We start from the raw sequence: 6,375 nt of genomic DNA, 5'->3' as shown, positions 1-6,375 counted from the left end.
ATGCAGTGTCCCAGACTGTGTGTGTGGTGAAGCATTTACCCAACAGGCTGAATATCTCAAAATCCTGGCCTAAGTACTGGGTATACTAATTCTCTAATTGTCTGTGGTTATCTAGCCCCTCTGTGTTATTTGCATAGACATCTGTCTCTGAGTGCTTTCCTTCTGCATACTTTTACTCTTGGCATAATTACTTTCTCCTGAAAGAACTTCCTGATCACCAAAATCACTTAAATGCCACTCAATATGCCACATGGTATTTTTAAAGACCTTTACTACAGCATTATTGTATATTGTATAGCAATGTTTGTGTTATGTGTTTGACTTTTTAGGAAATGCAAGCTAAGGATTGAGCCCCTGACAATGTCTGGAATATGTTTAATGAATTAACATACTGGGATTCCCTGGTGGCTCAGTGGTAAAGAATCCACTTGCCAATGCAGAAAATGTGGGTTGGATCATTGGGTTGGGAAGATACCCCAGAGAAGGAAATGGAAACCCACTTCAGTATTCTTACCTGGGTAATCCCATGGACAGAAAAGCCTGTTGGGCTATAATCCTTGGGGTCGCAGAAGAGTTGGACATGATTTAGCAACTTAGTGACAACAGAATTAACATATTACTTACAGGGAGGCAGTTCCACAAGGAATGTTTTAAGTCATGGATCCTAGAAACATATTCAGTAAGGAGATCTTATTTAAAATGTGAATTACAGACTTGAGGGACCCAGTTATTATAGCAGGGTGGAATGCTTTCATTACAAAGAATAAAATAGAAGCTATAAGATTCTCCAAGTGAATCTCTTCTATGAAATAAGTAATTGGGTAGAAAACCATGATCAGAACAAATGCTTGAAGATTATTTTTCCTATTATCATAAGGTTATGATTTGTAATCTTTTAATAATAGTTTTTTGGAAAAACACAACATCTTTTGTAACCTATCGCAGATGACTTCTTTCTGCTGGTTCTTCTTTCTGCTGGTTCCTTAGGGTGTAAATGAAGGAGTTTAGTAAAGGGGTAACTGAAGTGTACAACAAAGCTACACCTTTGGATACAGTTACTCTTTCTCTTGCAGATGGTTTAGCATACATAAAGATACAGCTTCCATATGTCAGGGAGACAACAGTCATGTGGGAAATACAGCTGGAAAAAGCTTTGGTTCTTTGCTGTGCTGAAGGGAATTTCAGAATGGTCTTAATGATGTAAGTGTTAGAAAGAATCACTAATACCAGTGTGACCACAAATGTCACAACAGCTAAGATAAAAGACATCAATTCCAGAACATGTGTATCTGTGCAGGATATCTGCAGGATAGGAGAAATTTCACACATAAAGTGATCAATTACTTTGGAAGCACAGAAATCCAGCTAGAGTCCCATCACCAACAGGGGAAAGATAATTGGGAATCCAGTTACCCAAGAGCTGAGTACAAGCTGATAACAAACTTTGCTGTTCATGATGACTGGGTAATGTAGTGGTTTGCAGATGGCAACATAGCGGTCATAGGACATGGCAGCCAGAAGGTAAAACTCTGTAACTCCCAATAAAAGGAAGAAGAATTTGAGTTGCACAATTATTATATAAAATGGTTTTTTCTTTAGTCCCCATGGTGACCAGGTATCTGGGAATACATACTGTTGTGAATATGATTTCTAAAAATGAGAAACTATGAAGAAAGAAATACATTGGAGTTTTGAGGTGAATATCCAGGAGGGTGAGGAGGATAATGATTACATTCCCGGTCAGGCTCAATGTGTAACTGAGAAAGAGAAACAGGAAAATCACAATTTGTAATTGTGGGTCATCAGTCAAACCCAAGAGAATGAATTCTAGTTCCCTTGACTGGTTCCTCATTAATCTTCTGTGAAAAGTGAAAGTCACTAAGTCGTGTCTGAGGTCACTCTTTGTGACCCCACAGACTATACAGTCAATGGAATTCTCCAGGCCAGAATGCTGGAGTTGGTAGCCTTTCCCTTTCTCCAGGGAATCTTCCCAACCCAGCGATCAAAACTAGGTCTCCCACATTGCTGGCAGATTCTCTACCAGCTGAGCCACCAGGGAAGCCCTTACTCTCTGTGAGCCTTGTCAAATCTACATATGAAACAAAATCAAAATAATTGAACATAAAACATGTGAATATAGCAATATAAATTAACTAACAGGTATTAACCATTGTATGTGTAAATATATAACTTTAATATTTATAAATTAACCTAAATATATATAAAGTAACCTAAATGTATATGTATAAAATGAAAATATATTTCAACTAAATATATACTTTAACTGAATATGCATTAGCATACATATGCACATACATATTAACCTAAGGCAAAGAAAGGTATATAGTCTCTAATCTATTTACAGGTTGTATCTTCAAAAATTGCCAATGACACATAATTACATGCTATAGTCAATTCTAAATTCTTTCTCATACATTAGTTCTCTTCACTGTAATATTCCTCACAATTTTTCCCCTGGAACTTGAATTTTTTGTGTTAATATGCATTATATAGTCATTTTTCCCAAGTGAGCACTATTCTGGATGTATAATTTAATTACAAGAATATCAGTTATTTTATTTTATTTTTTTTTTTATCAGTTATTTTAAATGCATTTTCCTTTCACACTTATTTAACCTGTGCACACTGAATTGGTTTGTCTTTGTAGAATGAGTATTAGGATGATTTTTTGAAACCGGGTTTTAGAGTTACAGTATAATCCCTGTGATGATCAATGAATATGTCAGTACTGATTTCCAGTACTTGAAGATCCTGCTTACAGTTTTTTGCATTTCCTTTGCACTGAAAGTATACCATTATTGCTATCAATTTTCTTGACTGGCTTTGCTATACTCAAAAGTTGTTTCTAGTATATGTGGTAAATAAACAAATGAAAACATGACAAAAACAAACATCTTAAGGAAAAATATTGTGTCCCTTTACTTCAATTAATCTTTTCTTTTTTTGGTCACAACACAGCCCGTGGGATCTTAGTTTCCTGATTAGGAATGGAAAAGGTGCCAACTGAAGTGGAAGCATGGAGTTCTAACTACTGGACCACCAGGGAATTCCCTCAATCTTTTACAGTGTATTCTTATATATGTTTGTATAAGTTCAGACACAATGTTTTTTTCAGTTCAGTTCAGTCGCTCAGTAGTGCCCAACTATTTGCAATCCCATGAATCACAGCACGCCAGACCTCCCTGTCCATCACCAGCTCCCGGAGTCCACCCAAACCCATACCCATTGAGTCAGTGATGCCATCCAGCCATCTCATCCTCTGTCATCCCCTTCTCCTCCTGCCCCCAATCCCTCCCAGCATCAGGGTCTTTTCCAATGAGTCAACTCTTCACACAAGGTGGCCAAAGTACTGGAGTTTCAACTTCAGCATCAGTCCTTCCAATGAACACCCAGGACTGATCTCCTTTAGGATGGACTGGTTGGACATCCTTGCAGTCCAAGGGGCTCTCAAGAGTCTTCTCCAAAACCACAGTTCAAAAGCATCAATTCTTCAGTGCTCATCTTTTTTCACAGTCCAACTCTCACATCCATACATGACCAGTGGAAAAACAATAGCCTTGACCAGACAGACTTTTGTTGGCAAAGTAGTGTCTCCGCTTTTTAATATGCTATCTAGGTTTGTCATGACTTTCCTTCTAAGAGTAAGCGTCTTTTAATTTCATGGCTGCAGTTACCATCTTCAGTGATTTTGGAGCCCCCCCACTCCCCCAAAAAAGTCTGACACTGTTTCCACTGTTTCCCCATCTATTTCCCATGAGGTGATGGGAATGCCATGATCTTAGTTTTCTGAATGTTGAGCTTTAAGCCAACTTTTTCACTCTCCTCTTTCACTTTCATTAAGGGGCCCTTTAGTTCTTCTTCACTTTCTACCATAAGGGTGGTGTTATCTGCATATCTGAGGTTATTGATATTTCTCCCAGCAATCTTGATTTCAGCTTGTGCTTCTTCCAGCCCAGCATTTCTCATGATGTACTCTGCATATAAGTTGAATAAGCAGAGTGACAATATACAGCCTTGATGTACTCCTTTTCCTATTTGGAACCAGTCTGTTGTTCCATGTCCAGTTCTAACTGTTGCTTCCTGACCTGCATATAGGTTTCTCAAGAGGCAGGTCAGGTGGTCTGGTATTCCCATCTCTTTCAGAATTTTCCACAGTTTATTGTGATCCACATAGTCGAAGGCTTTGGCATAGTCAATAAAGCAGAAATAGATGTTTTTCTGGAACTCTCTTGCTTTTTTGATGATCCAGTGGATATTGACAATTTGATCTCTGGTTCCTCTGCCTTTTCTAAAACTAACTTGAACATCTGGAAGTCCACAGTTTACGTATTGCTGAAGCCTGGCTTGGAGAATTTTGAGCATTACTTTACTAGCGTGTGAGATGAATGCTTTTTTACATCCTCCATATTCTTTATGAAACTATTGAATACTCCAGATTATATTATTCCTATCCTTCCTACATATAAGAATTTTACTTACTTCCATGTTGTACTGACCCATTTATGTTAATCATATCAGTCCTTCAATATATGCATTGCCTGTGGACTTGGTTTTATTTTCTGAGCATTAAAAAAAAAAAGAAAAATCCTGGTTGCTATTCTCTCTCTCTTTCTCTCTCTCTCTCTCTTTTTTTTTTTTTTTTTGTACTGGAGCATAGCCAATTAACAAACAATGTTGTGACAGATTCAGGAGAACAGTGAAGGGACTCAGTCAGACGGATACATATATCAATTCTCCCCCATACTCCCATCCACATAACATTGAACAGAGCTCCATGTAGACTTTTAAGAGAAATGGGTTACTCAAGCATACTTTGCTGATTTTATTCTTTTGCATTTGTCTTGCTAATATTCCTATCTTATTTGTTTATTACTTTTTTCCTGTTTGAAAAAATAAAATAAGATTTTAGTGCTTAATGTGTTTTTCCAAAGCAGATATTAGTGAAGAGCCTTAATGTCTTTAATGGCAATTGAAGACTTGCAGTCTTCAACTACTAGGAGGTTATAAGCTTTTACTACCAAAATATATAGTTTTGTCCTTGCTATGACACCTATATTTGCTCTACCTCTGATTTGAAAAACTATATTTTTGGATTTAGTCATAGGACTTCTCTTGCCATGTGGGTCTAACAGACTGTTCTAGAATTATATTTTCTCAAATTTCAAAAAAAATTGCCATAATTTCTTCATATCTCTTTACCTAGGCAATATTTAATTCATAAAGAGAATCAAAGAAAGTGAAACTTGCGTGTAACTCTGAATAAAATAGAATACAGCAACTATGAATATATAAAACAAATGACTCTATCATTAAATTGTTTTAAACATAAAATTCTGTAGTCAAGTTTAAATCCCTAAATTTGATTCACTGTACATTTGACTTAATTTCTGATTCTGAACTTGTTAAAATTATAGCTGACTTATCTTCTTGGATCTCTTGTATCTATTATTCCTTTATGAGTGCATAGATGAGATTTATGCTAACATAACTAATAATAATTTTACTCTCTTACAATAACAGTTAGGATTATGTAGGTTATTATTGTGTAAAGAAAAAAATGTGTGCATATTGTGTTTCTGTAAAGATTTGCTACATTCCCTTAAATTCATACCCACTTTGAAGTTCATAACTCAGGTACCAATAACTTTAATAGACTTCCATTGTCTAATCCAGATAAGCTGCATTATATGAAATTTTGTTCTTAACATTTGCTGTCATTCACAACCTCAAAATAGTTATGCCTCAAAGTAAATTGAACTAAATTAAAATAAAAGAGGACAAGTGACAAAAATCTCAGGGCATCATCTAATAAGAGATAAATAACTGTTCCAAGAAAGAGTTTCCAAATGTCTTTCTGTCCACTTGTAAAATGCTGCCATTTTATCATTTTTTACTTACTACATTCTCAAAGGATCTATTGAAGTAAAACACAGAAAAAAAATCTCTTCTCAGGGGAATGGAGTTCTAAAAGAACTAATTATTGACAGTGAAAGACAGCATTGTAATGTACTTTAAACAAAAGTTGAAATGAAAGTAACTCAAAGGAGTATCCAAGTGATTTAGGGAAATTAATGAAATATCTAACAAGGTCATCAGCAGTTCTCTGTCCTGGCATGACATTCAAAAATGCCCAGCTGGCTTACACCAAAACCAGAAAATCGTCTTGATTCCAATTAGCAACAGAAACAATTTTGCACTTTATTGCAAACCATTTTACAATCTGGCACCTAGTGGTATATACATGGTATTTGTAAGTAGTAATTAAGGATCATATATTAATATATTTATAATATGAGAAGCTTGAGGTGTATTTTGATGAAATTCTTTTTTGATCTTTCATTGAACTAAATTTAC

The 6,375-nt window shown here is 35.7% G+C and overlaps 1 pseudogene; it reads right to left on the bottom strand.

Annotated features, from left to right (window-relative positions):
• Positions 1 to 878: 878 nt before the first annotated feature.
• On the bottom strand, positions 879 to 1,852 carry LOC110124330 (olfactory receptor 6C6-like; annotated as a pseudogene).
• Positions 1,853 to 6,375: the final 4,523 nt, after the last annotated feature.

Source organism: Odocoileus virginianus, chromosome 8, assembly GCF_023699985.2.
Source record: "Odocoileus virginianus isolate 20LAN1187 ecotype Illinois chromosome 8, Ovbor_1.2, whole genome shotgun sequence".
Taxonomy (NCBI): Eukaryota; Metazoa; Chordata; class Mammalia; order Artiodactyla; family Cervidae; genus Odocoileus; species Odocoileus virginianus.
This window is presented reverse-complemented; position numbering and strand designations above follow the sequence as displayed.